Below are 18368 nucleotides of genomic sequence, written 5' to 3' on the forward strand. Positions count from 1 at the left end.
TGTGATTTGGGCAGCAAGATGGTGGCTACATAGATGTACTGTGGATGGAAAATTCTAGAAGGCCGCCAGGAAACAGGAGGTAACATGGTTCTTTTGGACCTCTAGCTTCTGAATAGGGTCTGAGTGATGATTTTCCTTCTGATTTGTTCCATCTGTTGCTTTGTCCTCTTTTGAGGTCAATTAGCAGTCGCAGCTAGCCCTTCTGTACATGCAGGGTGGGGTGAATCTGATTTGGGCTAGCTTAAGGACTATGCGAATTTACTAGCATTAAAACAAAAACCAAACCCAGTGCCGTCGAGTCAATTCCTACTCATAGCGACCCTATAGGACAGAGTAGAACTGCCCCATAGAGTTTCCAAGGAGCGCCTGGCAGATTCAAACTCTCTGGTTAGCAGCCATAGCACTTAACCACTACACCACCAGGGTTTCCAACTAACATTAGTGGGGTCATTTTGCACAATCAATTTCAGACTGCAGAAATTGGTAAAAAAAAAAAACAAAAAACTTTATTTTCTTCATCTCTGGCCTTAATGGCTGGTGCATAAATTTGAATAACAGTTGTATTAACTGGTCTTTCTTGTCTGTATATGGATATTATCCTATCACTGACAGTGTTGCACTTCAGGATAGATCTTGAAATGTTCTTTTTGATGATGAATGCAACACCATTCCTCTTCAATTCTTCATTCCTGGCATAGTAACCATATAATTGTCTGATTTAAAATGGCCAGTAATAGCCCATTTCAGCTCACTAATGCCTAGGATATCAATGTTTATGCATTCCATTTCATTTTTGATGATTTCCAATTTTTCTAGATTCGTACTTCGTACATTCCATGTTCCTATTATTAAGGGATGTTTGTGGCTGTTTCTTCTCATTTTGAGTCATGCCACATCAGCAAATGAAGGTCCCCAAAGCTTGACTCCATCCATGCCATGAAGGTCAACTCTACTTTGAGGAGGCAGCTCTTCCCCAGTCATCTTCTGAGTGCCTTGCACTATATTTGACGATATCCACTGCCATTCATAAGGTTTTCGCTGGCTAATTTTTTTCAGAAGGAGACCACCAAGTCCTTCTTCCTAGTCTGTCTTAGTCTGAAAGCTCAGCTGAAACCTGTCTGCCACAGTTGACCCTGATGGCGTGTGAATACTGGTGGCATATCTTCCAGCACCACAGCAACACACAAGCTCCCACAGTATGACAAACTGACAGACTATCTAACAGAGCTTAAAATACTCGTGAGCTGGTCCCCATAATTTATCATTAAAAATTAAATGATCATGTGGATTTTCGTTAAAGAAAAATCTAATAAGTATATTAAATAACATGTGAGACTGTGGACAATGAGAAAGTGGAACCAGTGCCTGAGGGAAGGGGAAGTGATGGTTTCATTAGAGCCGTAAGAGGATTGTGGGTTCTTCCCAGCTTCAAGACATGAAATTACAAAGTTCTTGAACAACAGAAACTCGTATGCCTATCCTGAGTGTGTAGGAAAGGAATAAAATATGAATAGGTGCAAGAAAAGGAATTCTTAATGCCTGTCTCAAGAGTTGGAGCCCTAGTGGCACAGTGATTAAGAGTTTGGCTGCCAACCAAAAGGTTAGCACTTTGAATCTACCAATTGCTCCTTGGAAATTGTATGGAGCAGTTCTTCTGTCCCATAGAGCCGCTATGAGTTGGAATGGACTCAAGGGCAACAGGTTTGGTTTTTTTCTTTTTTTTTTTTTTTTTTGGTATATCAAGCGTTGCTAACCCAAATGGCCACGATAACTAGACAGGTAATATAATTAAAGAAGTTGGATAGATGTGAGGTGATAAATGGCAACTGATACTCAGATTCAGTATTGGAGAGACAACAGAGAGTACTGATGACCTCAGAAAACTGGAAATGACACTCTCCTTTTAAAGGAGATATTTGCTACTCAGATCTAACGACTGTCACCATAAGAGAAGGTAGACCCAGTATACTCAGGCCTTCCAAGTTGTCAAGAAAAGCAGGAAATACAGCGTTTTTGAAATTTGAATATCTCTATTTTAAAATATTAACAACCAATTGAAATATACAGCACTGCACAGGTCAACACTGTAGGCCGAAGGAACCATCTGTATAGCCAGTCAAGTGTGATTTCTTAAACTTGTAGTTTCCACTTGCATGGGATGTGAGTTGTATACTGTTAACTAAAGTCCTTTCCAAAAAATTTCAGTCAGAAAATAGGTTCTGTTGTTCAGAGATCCCCATAGAATTTTGGGAAAGGGGTTAAGGAGATACAGCACATTCCATGAAGATAAATAATGTAGGGAGACTTCATGAGCAATATGGGGCTTCCTGTCTTCAAGATTTAGATCAGAGGTCTACACACTGTTGCCCTTTGGCCAGATCTGCCCTAAAGCCAAACTTTTACTAAAACACAGCCACAGCTAATCATTTACATATCGTCTATGGCTGCTTTATTATTACAACGGCTATTAGTAGTTGTGACCAAGACTCTAAGACTTACAAAGACTTAAAGCATCAACTGTCTTATCCTTTACAGAAAAAGTTGGCCAACCTCTAGATAAACAAATCATCCAAAAATGATTAAATTGTTTGAAAAGCGTAACAACAGAAGTATACTGTTGTAGCAAGCACATATATATGAATTCATGTCCTTGTGTTTAAAGTGCTTGGAGAGCCTGAAGGAGGGAGGGATCCCTACTTCTGGGAGTTGGTTAGGAAGGCTACCATGAGAAGGTAGTGTTTGACTTAAAGCTTGATGGCAGGGCAGAGTTCCCCAAGTGGCGAAGGGAGGAAGATGTGTTCTTGGCTTGCTATGTTTGAGTCACAGCTAATGATTTAAGCTTATCAGGAGGAGCCAAAAGAGAACTTAAGACTCCCAGAAATAAATCAGGGAAGCAATAAAGACGATTGCTCATCTTCCTTTCAGCTCTCAGAATCTCTAGGTTCATGTTTCATTTTATTTAAAGAGTAGCTCCTTTGACTCAACTTTAATATTGAAAAATAATAAAACAGCACAGCTAATCAATGTGTTAACAATCACCATAAGCAGACAAAGAACATGGTCCATAAGAATGTCTAATCTAATAAAATCTAATATTTTTTCTCAGGGGATGGTGACAAAAACAGTGAACACTTGATTTTTACCTTAGTGATACGTTGGAACCCAGTTTCTCAAGGGCATGTGGATTTATTCTTCCTAAGACCAGTTTACCAAGAATAACAATTGAGTATTCTACATGGAGTGTTACTGTGTATTTTATTATTTATCTTTGTATCTAGCAGTAATTTATTATACATAATGTGTACTTAGTAAATACTTGCAGAATTATCAGATAAGTGATTCAAAAGAGTTCATATTTATTTAATTCCTACTCATTCCTCAAGATGGAACATTCTGGGAGGATAGCAATCCAGGTATTTGGAGGCCATTTGGAGGTTCAACATGCTCTTTACAGAGTTACATCCTAGAGAGTACCTATCACGTTGTTCCTTGTTCATCTTAGTACAGCCCTAGTAAGGAGATGGCGTGCCAGCTAGATTCATGCCACATTCTGGTCTAACACGATATTTTTGTATGGTTCTTTGAAGTCCATCCAAGAGTTTAGTCCACGTATTATTTAGGCTAATGTTAATTGTTGCAACAAAGTAACCCATAATGCAAATGAAGTGGATCAACTTCAACATCAGATCACACTGCATTTCTTTTGATGATGTCATCTCTTTGCAAAGCTGTTTTTCCAGCAATTGGCTGTGGTAAAAGGAAGAAATACTGTCTGAAAATCAGCATGGGATAGGAGATGAGGCTGGTGGCGTTTGAAAAGTTGTATGATGCTCAACAAATGCCTAAATCTCACTAGTAAGTAATCATGCTTATTTAAGAATAAAATAAAAATATTTCTGTGTTTATTACTTTTTAAAGGCTTACAAAATCGCTAGGACATAAATATTTAAATGTTTGGGACCTAACCACTTTGAAATGGAATTGTCAGATATTTCTTTTGGCCTAAGAGAACCATGAAAAAAAATTATGTAGACAAAGGCATCATGAAGTAAGGGAGTTTGGGTACCTCTGCCCTGGGGTGTTCTTGTGTGCAGAATGCATGATCAAAACTGCCTTTCAGGTGTGTCCATTCTCAGTCTGTGGGAAGGCAAAGGAGAGTAAGATGAAGGCAGGCCCATTTTCTTGAAGGTTCCCACCTAATGCTTTCATATCCCTTTGATTGTGTTGGTGAAATCTTAAATGGTCATGTGCAATGGCAAAGGATACTGAGAAATACAATATGACTGGCTGATCATGTCCCAGACAATGACCCTAATACTACGGAAGATGAGAGTATGGATTTTGGTAGACAGCTAAGTCTCTGCTACAGTCCACCCATCAAGTCACTGAACCTCTGTGAATACCCTTCTTCCCACATAATGAATGCTCCCTTTCCCAAATGGAGACAACCAAAAGTCTCCCATCCAGTTACCTAAATCCTGGATCTGTGGCAATACTCACTTGTTTCCACCAGGTCTGGAGCAGGGCTTCAAACCAATTCAGTCCAGTGGGAACCCCTCCTAAGAATTTGCATTTCTAACAGGTTCCTTGCTGAGAACTTGCATTTCCACCCCAGATATACTGAATCAGAATCTACATTTTAACAAGATCCCCAGGTTCTTATGGATAACTTCTTGGGAACTTGTTGGAAATGCAAATCCTCAGCAGGGGTTTGAACCAGAATGAACAGATTAGAAGCCCTGGTCTGGAGGTAGCTCCTCGTGGTCTGGACATCTATATGAAGAAAGACAAGTTATCTAGTCACCTTCTCTCCAACATACACATGCGAATACCTGATATACAATGGTAACATAAGGGCAGTGTAACTATATCTTTAAAATGTCAGTCAGATAAAGGAAAAATGGTTAGCAATGATGAAATTCTCTTACACAGACATTGGGAATACTTTTTGACTTGGCAGTGGGCTGTTGGGGTTCCTTAATTAGCCTGATTCTGTTCTCCGAGTAAAGCTCCCCTGCCCCCTATTTTCTGTGGCCACTGGCTCTATCTTTTGGCAGTGCCTTGCTTGCACATTTTCTGCAATGGCTTCATCTGAGGTAGACATTGAAGTGTGTGTTTTGCAATCTGGTTTCTGCTGATGTCATTCTGGGCAGACAGAATGTCAGTTTTAGGGCTCGAATAGTCAGACTTTTGCAAGCCACTCCTATGGTGTCTTTGACAATACAGTTTCCTCAAAATCATAGTAGGCTTCTCACCTATTTGTGTCCAGTCACTTCCTTGTGCCAGTAACTAAACCCAACGTTCTTTGTTAGACACAGTTCTACTTTCTTCATATCTTTGTTTCCTTGTGCTACACGTCTCTCATGCTGATGCTGGCTATACTGAGACTACTTAAAACATTAGACTTCAGAGGGAAAGTAACAGCCTTACTGCCTTTTCCAATCATGTTAAAAAAAAAAAAAAAACCCAAAATCAAACCCAATGCCATCGAGTTGAATCTAACTCATAGATATAGTAGAACTGCCCCATAGGGCTTCTAAGGAGTGGCTGGTGGATTTGAACTGCCAACCTTTTTGTTAGTAGCTGTCGCCCTTAACCACTGTACCACCAAAGCTCCTAAGAAAGATCCAATTGCTAGACTACCTTCATTCCCTTCTATCTCTGCTTGCAAACCAGAAACTTCTTGTCTGAAGTCATCTCTTTCCTGTGATAGCTGTGAAAAGCAGCAAGGAGTAGCCAACACCCACTAATATCCTGGCTGTTTATCATCTACTCCACTTCTAGCTATAGGTGTCGTGTTTGTAGATCCATTTATTCAACTACGTCATTAAGGACTTAGGGTTTCTTTTGTTGTTTTTGTTTTACTTTGTCTTTTTTTTTTATCTTTTCATCTGCCATCTATAATGTTAATGTTGGTTTAGTTTTAAGGTTGGTTCTTCACATGCCTATGGGAGAGGCTTATTTCCTGTGGCTTTCTCTAGAACTTTCCAAAAAGTCTCTAGCAAACATCTTGTATCTTCCTGGCCAGAATATATCAGCCCTGAACCAATCAGTGCCATGGATCACTTTTGAAGAATCTGGCATACCCCTTTAGTAGAGGTAAGTTCTTCAAACCGTATTGTCAGTACTCAGAGAGGAGTGGAATGGATGTTAAGAAGTCCATGTTATGGGTTGAATTGTTTCCCACAAATACGTAAGTTGAAGTTCTAACACCCAGTAATGATGACTATGAGCTTGTTTAGAAATAGCCTTTGAAGAGGTTATCAATTAACATGAGGTCATACTGGAGTAGAGAAGGTCCTAATCCAATATGAGTGGAGTCCTTGTAGAAGAAAAGAAGAGAAAAGAAAGACACACAGAAGGAAGATGACCAAGTGAAAAGGGAGGCAGAGAAGGAGTTACGCTGCAGCCACAGGCCAGGGGATATCTGGGACTACCAGAAGCAGGGAGGGTTGAGAAGGATCTTCTCCTAGAGCCTTCAGAGAGGGCATGGCCCCTGATGACACTCTGACTCCAGGACTCCTAGCCTCCAGAACAGTGAAACAATAAATATCTGTTCTTATAAGCCACCCCACCTAGTGGTACTTTGGAAACTAATAATGGTCTATTACAATATCAACTACAAATGAGGCTTGAGAGAGTTGGAACACTTCAAGCTTTGTCAGTATGATTGGATAAATGGCCTTACAAAGTCTCATCCGGTTCCAGAATTCTGATTATTTAGCAATCGAATTTGTGGAAAGTTAGAAAATATATGTACTATAAATTAAGCTTTTCTTTTCATCCTGGATGCGTTCTCTTCCTCCCTTGCAAAATACAAGCACTAGGATCCTTCTCATAATCTTGGCAGATAAGTATATGAAATCATTGACTAGAAGACAAAATACATTTTGCTGCCTGTTTTTACTATCATCACTTAATCTGTGACCTCTGGTTATGTTTGAGATTATGGGTGGTGCCCTTTATTTCCTGAATTGTCTTTAATGGGTTTATTATATTTGTAATGAAAAAATACATTTAGCAGATTAGTGGGGATTTGATACTGTGCTGGGAATTTTATGGAATGTACGTGAATGTCTCCTCACATCCTTTACAGGCATAATAGATTTGGAAATTTAAATTGACGATTATAGAATTTTTTCCCCCTGAAATAAAATGGACTGATTCAGAAATTTTTCTAAATATTTTCCCAAACTTCTGTTTGGCCACTCGTGAACCTGTTAAACTTATACACTGAAATGTAACTTTAAGGTTTGACCTGGAGAGTTTACTTTTTTTTTTTTAATTGTACTTTAGATGAAGGTTTACAGAACAAACTAATTTCTCATTAAACAGTTGGTATATATATTGTTTTATAACATTGGTTAACAGCCCCATGACATGTCAACACTCTCCTTCTCGGCCTTGAGTTCCCTCTTGCCAGCTTTCCTGTCTCCTCCTGCCTTCTAGTCCTTGCCTCAGGGCTGGCGTGCCCCTTTAGTTTTGTTTTGTTTTATGGGCCTGTCCGATCTTTGGCTGAAGGGTGAACCTCAGGAGTGACTTCATTACTGAGCTGAAAGGGTGTCTGGGGGCCATACTCTCAGGGTTTCTCCAGTCTGTCAGGCCAGCAAGTCTGGTCTTTCTTTTTGATTGAGTTATTTGCTTTCTCTTTCTGTTTGATTTATTTTCATTATTTGTGGCATATTGGTTTTCTTTGCCTCATATTTGGGGGCAGTCCAGCTGGAGCTGTACTGTGGTCTCCTTACAAATCAGGCACAATTCCATTGCCTCACCTTTCTCTACGTTCCTTATGCATTTTCTACATAGTTAAGTCTTTTCAGATTTCTCCTCTGAAATATATGTTTGATTAATAAAGTAGAAAGGGGATGATTTTAATGGGAAGTTCGTTCATTTGGTAATGTCGTTCGTTGCTGTGGAGTCCATTCTAACTCATGGCAACCCATGTGTAACAGAATGAAAAGTTGCCCCATCTTGCACCATCTTCATGATTGTTGGTATGTTTGAGTTTATTGTTGAGACTGTTGTGTCAATCCACCGCACTGAGGGTTTCTCTCATTTTCACTGACCTTCTGTTTTACCAACCATGATGTTCTTTTCTAACAATTGGTCTTTCTGATGACATGTAAAAAGTAAACGAGCCAAAATCTTCCCATCCTTGCTTCTAAGAAGCATTCTTGTTTGTTAATATGTTTATGTATCCATTCAACAAATACTTATTGTTTGCCTAGGAGGGCGCTCTGCTAGCCAGATGGTGTTCAGGGGAGAGAAATGAGAACTGATCTAATGGGGAAGACAGAGCTCAAACAAGTAAAGACACACAAAATAAAATTATAACATGTATTAAGTCTCATAAAAAGAAAGAACTAGGTTATATGAGAAAGAATAATGAGAAAAAATCAACTTGCAGTTGAGTGATTAGGGAAGACCCCTCTGAGGAGGGGGCATTTAAACAGTTAGTTTTTTTTTTTACTAGGTTTAGACATTTGAAAGCAAGGGAAAAAGAAGACCCAATACACTTAATACTCAAAAAATATGACTAAGGCTTGGTAGTCGTAAGCATTTAAGTTTTGAGGCAAGTTTACTCCTTTTGTCTTGAAAATTGACAATGGGAGACCTCTCAATCAGCAGCTTTCATTAGGTCTATTTGCACATAACTCGAAGAAGCCTAAATACTATCCGTTCAATAAATACTTGTTCAATAAATACTTGTTGACATGAATTGAACTTTAGATCTCTGCAACCTTGGATTAATAACCCTGTGTAAGCCAATACGGTGATATCAGCACCACCGCTCTGGCAAGCATCTTGATTTCATTTTTAAACATGGCTTTTGTATTCAGTTTTTAGGTGACATTTCCAGGAAGGAAACCCAGATTTGGGGGGGAAGTGCCCTTCTCAGTGAGGTTCCCCTGAAGGCAAGTAAGAAATTATACATACACACACACGTGTGTGTGTGTGTGTGTGTGTGTGTGTGTGTATGGAGCCCTGGTGGCACAGTGGTAAAAAGCTCGGCTGCTAACCAAAAGGCTGGGAGTTCAAATTCCCCAGCCACTCCTTGGAAACCTGGGAGAAGTTCTACTCTGTCTGTTAGGGTTACTGTGAGTCAGGATCTACTCAACGGCAACAGCTTTGGTTGTTTTATATATATGTATATGTATATGTATATGTATATGTATATGTATATGTATATGTATATGTATATGTATATGTATATGTATATGTATATGTATATGTATATGTATATGTATATGTATATGTATATGTATATGTATATGTATATGTATATGTATATGTATATGTATATGTATATGTATATGTATATGTATATATACACACATATATATGTATATATACACACACATATATATGTATATATACACACACATATATATGTATATATACACACACACACACATGCACACACATATATGTACGTACATGTATATATGTATACCATATTTTTACACAAGCATGCTATGCTTTTTGTCTTTTTACAGCATCATATAAAAAAAAATTGGCATAGTGGAGCTTATGAAATACCTCACGGGGGGGGCATGATTGGGAAACAAAAGTAGAAGGCATGCATTATTTGCATAAAAATATAGTATAAGTATATTTAAATATATATGTAAGTGTGTACGTATATATGCGTGTGTATATGTATATGTGTGTGTATATATGCATATGTAAATACATATATAAATGGTTCCATTCTCAATAGATTCACTGCCAGTTGAAAATGAAGTTGAGTACATAGATTTTTATTATAATCTTTTGCTGCTCTGGTGTGTGTGATATATTGAAGCGTTGGCTCCTTTGCCTTTTTTTCATTAAAAACATCATAAAACATTTAGGGGTCTGTGCAGAAATTGCTGTGACCTCTATTTATAATTGAAGAAAGTAATGTTTCCTTTAAAATATTACTGGAGCACAGTATTCCTGACCACAAGCCCCTGAGCTTGCTAACCAGATTTGTGCGGATTTCCATTCTCTAGTGTGCAATTACGGAAATAACAGGGAAAGCAAGACCACTGGAAAGGGGAAGAAATCTGGGAAGTAGGGTGATTTGAAGCTAGGTTCGAGGAGCTAGGTTTATTGGTTTGGTTTTAGCATTTATTTTTGTTGTACCAGGGAAAGTCGTCTCTACTTTTAAGGCCATTAAACAAGCATGGCGCCTTTGCCTATTTCTCAAAACAAAGGACTTGGTCTCTAATTATTTGGAAACTCTTTTACGGCTGCATCTCAAAGCTTAGAGTGCACATGGATCACATGGGAAACTTGGTACAACGCAGATTTGGATTCAGTGGGTATGGAACAGCAGAGATTCTGCGTTCCCAACCAGGCGATAGAGGGCTGCTGGTCCCCAGACCACACTTGAAGTAGCAAGGCTGTAGTGACAACTTTCCTTTCCTGGAAGATGGACGCCATCATTGGTCATTAGAACTCTAGCTTCTTGTTAACAATCTGGGTAGTTTTCTCCATGTCCTGCAACAGTTCCTTTTAAGTAATCTGCTCTTACCTTAACCAGGATCTCTCAGTTGAGTTACTTAGCAGTTGCTTCTTTCAGCTGAGAATTAGCTATAAGGGCAACTAAAAAGAATGACAAAATCTTCTGCTATCCTTGATAGTTCCCTCTCCCTCACACACCGTATCCAATCAGCTGTACTTTCAAAGTACACTCCGTATTCATCCTGTTCACCCCGTCCCTAAGGCTACCACTGTCCTTGGATCCATTATCATCTCTCTCCTGGGCTCTTAAAGATACTCCTACCTCATCTCCCACCTTCTACTCTTGCCCTACAATGTCATGTAAAAACAAATGGGCCTAGTGGTGCTTAGTGATCTGTGAAGAATATAAATCAAACTATGTTACTTCCTATTTAAAATCCTCCAGTAGCTTCCCAGGTACTCACATTCAAACTCAAACCCAGGGCCATGGCATACAAGACTAGCTGCTATAACCCTGCAAGCCTTGCTGACTTCATCCCAGGCCCCTGTCCCCATTGCTGCCATGCTTCAGCTCACCATTCCTCTATCTACTCATTGAACGAAATTAGCCAAGCCAGTTGGAACTGACTCAAGGGCCATGTGTTTGATGTTTTCTTCCTGCCTCAGAGCTGAGCCGTGGCTTTTCTTTCTGGAAGGAAGGCTTTTGCTGTGACTTGTTGCAGGACAGATGCCTTTCGTCTTTCAGATCACTTCCTCTGAGTAGCAACTTCTCTGTTTAAATTAACCTGATGTATTTCCTTTTAACCCTTATCACTGTCTGAAAAGTACCTTTTTTATACTAATTTTTTAAAATTTTCTGGCTCCTAACTGCCACACTAGATGGCAAGCTCTTTGAGAACCTGGCACTTAGTAGGTAAAATTTGAGAGGGATGGGTGGGGATGAAGATGAGAGAGGGAGGAAGGAAGGAAGGAAGGGAGTCAGTCCAGCTATCTTTGACCCAAACCCATACCATTTTTCAGTTTGATACTGAGTGCTATTGGAAATATTCCGCTGTCGTGTTCTAGGGAAAACAGAAACTGAAATTACTCTGTATAATCTAAAGGCTTAAAAATACATATTTTTTTTAAAGAGTAGTTCTTTTCTGCCCTGAGTTTTAATAACACCATTAAATTTTATTTCCAGAAACTCAGTGAGTTGAAAAAGGCAGCACTGGGGGATATTTACATAGGAATGACACTCCTAATGAAGTTTTCCCACTCTGCATGATGGATTTGTGCTGATGGAGCTCTAAGCCCACTGTGTAGGGACAAAGAGCAAACATTTGCTAAATGGTCAACCAGGGCTGAGGTGGCCTGTGGCCGTGGGACAGAATGAAGTGCTCTGGCTCACTTGGGTATTGAATCCCTGCCCTTGGCTTTCTTAGCAGGGTGTTCTAACCTGCCAACCACCCTAGGCCAAGAGACCAGAAAGCAACCCTAATAAATGGGTCCATTGTGGTCTGGCGGAAAGAACATGTATTTCGGAGTCTATCAAGCTAGCTTTCAAATCTTGGCTCATTACTTACTGACCAATACATCTCTGATAAAGTACCTGAATCTTTCAGAGCCTCCTTATTCTCACCAAAAAAAAAAAAAAAAAAACCCACCAAACCCATTGCCGTTGAGTCAATCTTGACTCATAACAACCCTATAGGACAGAGTACAGCTGCCCCATAGGGTTTCCAAGGAGCACCTGGTAGATTCGAATTGCTGACCTTTTGGTTAGCAGCCATAGCACTTAACCACTACACCACCAAGGCTTCCTTATCTCACCTGTGACATAAAAGTAAGAGTCTACCATGGAAATGTATGACTTGAAATCATACATATACAGTGCCTAAGCTTATTTTTCTGGGGACACAAGGTCCTACACAGGTCTAGGAGGCAACTTTTATTTTTCTGCCCCATGCAAATATCATGACCATTTACATTTTAATTTATGTTAATGGCTCTGCCTAAAAAACCCATTGCCATTTAGTCAGTTCCTACTCATAGCAACCCTATAGGACAGAGTAGAACTGGCCCATAGAGTTTCCAAAGAGCACCTAGTGGATTCAAACTGCCAAACTTTTGGTTAGCAGCCATAGCTCTTAACCACTACGCCACCAGGGTTTCCAAATGGTGATCAGGAGCACCAATTCAGGGGATATAATTTGACATGGAATATGATATAAATGGCACCTCAGAGTTATACAAGAAGGCAGGCCATGGTGATCTAGATACCCAGAACAGTTCTCTCAGTAAAAGCAACTAAACATGCTGGGAGAATTCAGAAGTAAATCACTAAATAAAGAGTACAGGATTGCAAAAATTTTAGGAAAGATATTTAGAGGAAAAAGTACTAAACTGAAAATTACAATAATTGAAAATAAAAATTAATGAGTGAAGTAATCAGATTAAAATCTGTTGAAGGGAGAAATAGTTAACTAGAGGCTGGATATGAAGAAGTTACATAATTACCCTAGAGAGGCAAAATGATGGAGTACACAAATGAGAAATTAAAAGACCTAGATGCTGTGATGAAAAGGTCCAACATAAGTTCTAATGAGGAAGAGGCAATATTTGAAAAAATGGTGTTTAACCTATTACCGAAATTCAGAAAATTAGAATTTTGGGTTTTACTAAGTGTCTTAGTTATCTAGTGCTGTAACAGAAATACCACAAACGGATGGCTTTAACAAAGAGAAATTTATTGTCTCACAGTCTAGTAGGTTACAAGTCTAAATTCAGGGCGTGAGCTCCAGGGGAAGACTTTCTTTCTCTCTAGGCACTGGAGGAAGGTCCTTGTCATCAATCTTGCCCTGGTCAAGAAGCTTCTCAGCTCAGAGACCCCGGGTCCAAAGGATGCACTCTGCTTCTGGCACTGCTTTCTTGGTGGTATGAGGTCCCCTTGTCTCTCTGATCACTTCTCCCTTTTATATCTCAAAAGAGATTGTCTGTCTTAAGACTCAATCTAATCTTGTAGATCTGATCAACGTAACTGCCGCTAATCCATTTCATTAACATCATAGTGATAGGGTTTACAACACAGAGGAAAATCACACCAGATGACAAAATGGTGGACAGTCACATAATACCGGGAATCATGGACTAGCCAAATTGACATACATATTTTGGGGGGACACAATTCAATCCATGACAGTAATTTTTGCCTCGTTTTAATATTGCATTAGATGTGTTTCTTACTGTTTTACTGGCTGTAGGGAATAAACTATTAAAGCAGCAGATAAGTTTACTATAAAAGAATTATACTTACTATTCTACATTTGGAAACCCTGGTGGCGTAGTGGTTAAGTGCTACGGCTGCTAACCAAAGAGTCAGCAGTTCAAATCCACCAGGCGCTCCTTGGAAATTCTATGGGGCAGTTCTACTCTGTCCTATGGGGTCACTATGAGTCGGAATCGACTCGACAGCACTGGGTTTGGTTTCTGGTATTCTACATTTTTATCAAATTATTCCAATGTGCACATATTAGAACCCATGGTTTTTATTTCTGCGTTTTCACACCAAGGTGAATTTTTGCTTATCATCCTCAGTATATATTTTATGACATCAATTTGAGTGTGCCCTTTTGTGATAGAATGATTTCAGGTTTCCTGAGAATCCATTTTCAATCTGGAGCATAAATGTATTGCAGACACATTTAGAATCAGATTACGTAAATTAAATTTGTACTGAAGTAACTAATCTCAAAACCAACTTGAGATAGATACAATTGTCCTAGACTTTGTATTTAAACTCTCACTTTAACCCTTCAATTTGTTATGGTTACAGACCAGAATTGTAAATGAGCATAAAGGATCAGAGCTGCCAGTTCCTAACATATAGTTGGTACCTAACACTTTCATTATTGAATGATTTTATGTTTGTAATTTTTTTTGGTGATGTAATGTTTTTTCACTAATGGGATGCATGCTGAGTCATTATGCGTTGGCAATTTTTTGTTATGTATGATGGATTTTTATAAATGTTATGTCATACACATATGTACCAGTGTACTCTGGAGGTAGGATAGATGGAATGAGGCAGGGAAAAATCATTTTATTTTAGCAATTTTTTTTTCCAAACTCTTGCTGCCCTGTAATTACATCTTCCATTAAGCCTTAACATGTTAAAAAGAAAAGGAGAGGAGAAGGGTATCTGCCTTTTCTGCTTGAAATCAACACTGATCATTGGCCGTTATTATAGTTACTGTGAACAAATGTCTTGACTTTGTTACAGTAAGTCCTACGAGGCCAGAGCTTATCTCATTAATCTTGTTATCTCCTACAGTCCTGTTCTTGCATATAGAAACTACTTGATAGATAAATTTTGAATAAATGAATTGCCCATTCTTGCTTCAACTTCATAAAACATATCAGTGTGTCCACACAGACTTGAAAATATTTAACATTGATTCTTCCAAAACACTGCTTATTTCTGCGATATTGGCTTCTTTGTCTTCTGAAACACAAGCCTAAAGGAAAAGCCAACTAAGGTCTTAGAACATGCCCAGAAATAAAACCCAGAAGTTATGCAAGGTGAGGTGCCTACAGAAGGAGCCAAATTTGGAGAAAATTTCAAAGTTCACAAGCTAAGAGCCAAGGACAACAAGACCCCGTGAAGGCCTACTGCCTTCTCGCTGAGCTCCTAATCATTGTGTGTTTAGCTTGAGTCATCGAGCTCCTCAGTGACTTGGCTCTTTCTGCAGATATCGCACTATAAATGATGGACTCTGGAAAATAATCTTGGCACAGCCTTGTTTCTTTTTAAACATTTTTTGATCAGATGTAGGGTTTTATAGTCATATTGTTTGCAAAATGCCTTTTCTGTACATCTCTATCATGGCTGTGTTTATGTTGCATGTCTAATTAGCTTCAACATACCAGATGAGTTGTTTAAACCCGTCTGGCATGCTATAATTTTTCAAAGTTCCTCATCTGCTAAGAAAAATATATTTGTGAAGGTTTTAGATTTCAGGAACCAGAAGTCTATGATGGATCCTTTTCACCATGGGAAATATTTCAAGGGGGGTGCGGGGGACAGAGGGTAGGATAATTTGCCAGGCTGGCCGGTGGGAGAGGAAACAAGGCCTAAATCACTTTTACAACTCTTATTTGAGAGTTAATGGCAAAATCAATAGTTCTTCTTCCATCCTACTCCCAACCCCTCCCGAAAATTAAGGGAAACAAAATACCAAACTGAAAGGTTTCTCACCATTGCCAGAACTAAAAATATTTGGAACAGAGAAAGGTCTTAGAAATTGTAGTTCTGGGAAGAAAGGGTAGAGATGAAATTAGGGGTGTAAAAGTTGATGAGGTTATAGAAGAGGAAAAGTTGAGGCCAAGAAAATAAAAATCAAGGGTCTGAAGAGTGTAGCCACCACCCATCTGTCAGTTGATTGTACTACAGGGGCTTGCGTGTTGCTATGATGCTGGAGGCTCTGGCACCAGTATTTCAGATACCAGCAGGGTAAACCATGGTGGGACAGGCTTCAGTGGAGCTTCCAGACTAATACAGAAAACAAAGAAAAGCCTGGAGATTTACTCCTGGAAACTAGCCAATGAAAACCCTATGGATGGCAACAGAATATTGTCCAGTACAGTGCTGGAAGATGAGCCCTCTAGGTTGGAAGGCACTCAAAATACACAGCGGCGGCAAAAATGGACTTGAACACACTAAGGCTAGCGAAGATGGCACAGGACCAGGCAAGGTTTTGTTCTGTTGTACATGCGGTTGCTATGAGTCTGAGCTGATTCAGTGGCAACTAACAGCAGTAACAAGGGTTGCAGTTTCTTCAAGAGCCAAGTCTTCGCCTGCTAGACATTCCTCTGTCTCGACACATTCCACCATCTTGACACATTCTACATCTTGATATTCAATTTCAGAAAATCTTACAAATAGAAGAGACCTTAGAGTTGACGTAATCCCCGTTTCTCCCACTGCTCAAGAAGGGCTTAAATGTCTTCTTTCAACTTCTGCCTGAACCCAGACAATAAACTTTTTCTTCACCTAGGTACTTATGACCATGAGAGGCAGCATCCATGTTCTTTAATTGCACCAACTACTGCTATAATTGCAAATCATAATGGCATATTTTGTAGCAGCTGATCAATTCATCTTTCATGATTATTGTATTTGAACACCAAAACACCCCTATGATATCAAGCAGGAAAAGTTAAACCCAACTTGACAGTTAAGAACACTCAGTCTCCAAGAATTTTGAAGCTTGCCCATACAGGAAAACTGTATAAGGCAGAAATCTGTCAGAGAAGGAAGAGTCAAATATTTTCCACTAATAGGGAGCAATAGAAAAGAGATAAACCGCACCCTGTCGAATGTGGAAAACTTTTGAAACCTGGTAAAACAAGGCAGTCCTGTCGAGTTCCAGCTCTCATAGGTTTCGCTGTACGAGTAGCAGGAGCTAACATTTATAGCGTCCTTTCTGTGTGCTAGGCATTATGCTAAGGTACGTTACCTGCGTTGTTCCATTTAATACTCAAAAAAACACTATGATAGGTTCTTTGACATCATCATTTATAAATAAGATGAGGAAATTATAATTCAGGGATGTAAGGTAATTTGTCCAGTGATTCACAGGTAATAAGAAATAGAAAATTCAGGGCTTATCTGAGGTTTGTCTGACTATATTCTAAGCCACTGTGTTACTGTGGAGCCCTGGTGGTGCGGTGGTTAAGAGCTTGGCTGCTAACCAAAAGGTCGGCAGTTCGAATCCACCAGCTGCTCTTTGGAAACCCTATGGGGCAGTTCTACTCTGTCCTAGAGGGTTGATATGAGTTGGACTCAACTCAAAAGCAACAGGTTTATGTTACTGTACTTATCAAATTTTAAGATGGTATCACTTGTAACATAGACCATTATTTTATGTTCTCTAAGAAAGAAAAAATGCTGCCAAATAAACTATGACAGAATGCTTTGTTATCACTTAGAATATTTACTTTTGTTGAAAGAGTTCTTATATATCGCTCATAACCTTATGTAAAAGGGAAAGTATAAGTGAAATAAACTGGTTAAGATGTTTCTAAACTTCTCCACATTGAGAGTTTGACTCTTCTCCGTTACTTTGAACTCAGAATCACCGATTGTTTTCCCGAGAATATCTTCCTTTGTCAAGAGAGTATTGGTGATATACCAGTTGCTGTCTAGTGGATTCCAAGTAATAATTTTAAATAATTGCCGCGCTTTTTTTGCCAGGATTACTTTTTCCCAAGTCTCTAGTATTCACTTTAAGGAGCCCTGGTGGCACAGTGGCTAAAGTGCTCGGCTGCTAACCGGAAGGTGGGCAGCTGGAACCCACCAGCTGTTCTGCTGGAGAAGGATGTGGCAGTCTGCTTCTGTACAGATTTACAGCCTCGGAAACTCTACGGGGCAGCTCTACTCCGTCATAGAGAGTTGCCATGAGTCAGAATTGACTTGATGGCAGTGGGTTTTTTTTGGTTTAGTTCTCACTCTCCAAGTTTTGAGGTACAGACATAGGCAGTGACAACCACATCATAGTAGTACCCCAGAAGATGGGAATTGTAAGCAGAGATATTGAAAGGGGAGCAGTATGTGGTTCACAATCAATGAAACGTGCCTTACTGCCTCTTTGGTTTGAGGTAGAGCTGAGAATAAATCCCATGTCTCTATGATGCCTCTTAAGTCATCTAGAAAATTCACTCTAATTATTAAATTCAGCCTTTCTTTTTCAACTTACACATAATTTTTAGTTTCTGTAGCTACACATAATACAAGTTCCTTTTCTATACAGAAGAAAAATTCAAAGACAAGCATCGTGAAAATATGATAAGCAGTCACTGTGAGTCAGAGTTGGCTCGATGGCAAGGGTTTGGTTTTTTACTGACAAAGATGTACACACACATATACACACTCCCAAGGA

This window comes from Loxodonta africana, chromosome 27 (assembly GCF_030014295.1).
Source record: "Loxodonta africana isolate mLoxAfr1 chromosome 27, mLoxAfr1.hap2, whole genome shotgun sequence".
Classification (NCBI taxonomy): Eukaryota; Metazoa; Chordata; class Mammalia; order Proboscidea; family Elephantidae; genus Loxodonta; species Loxodonta africana.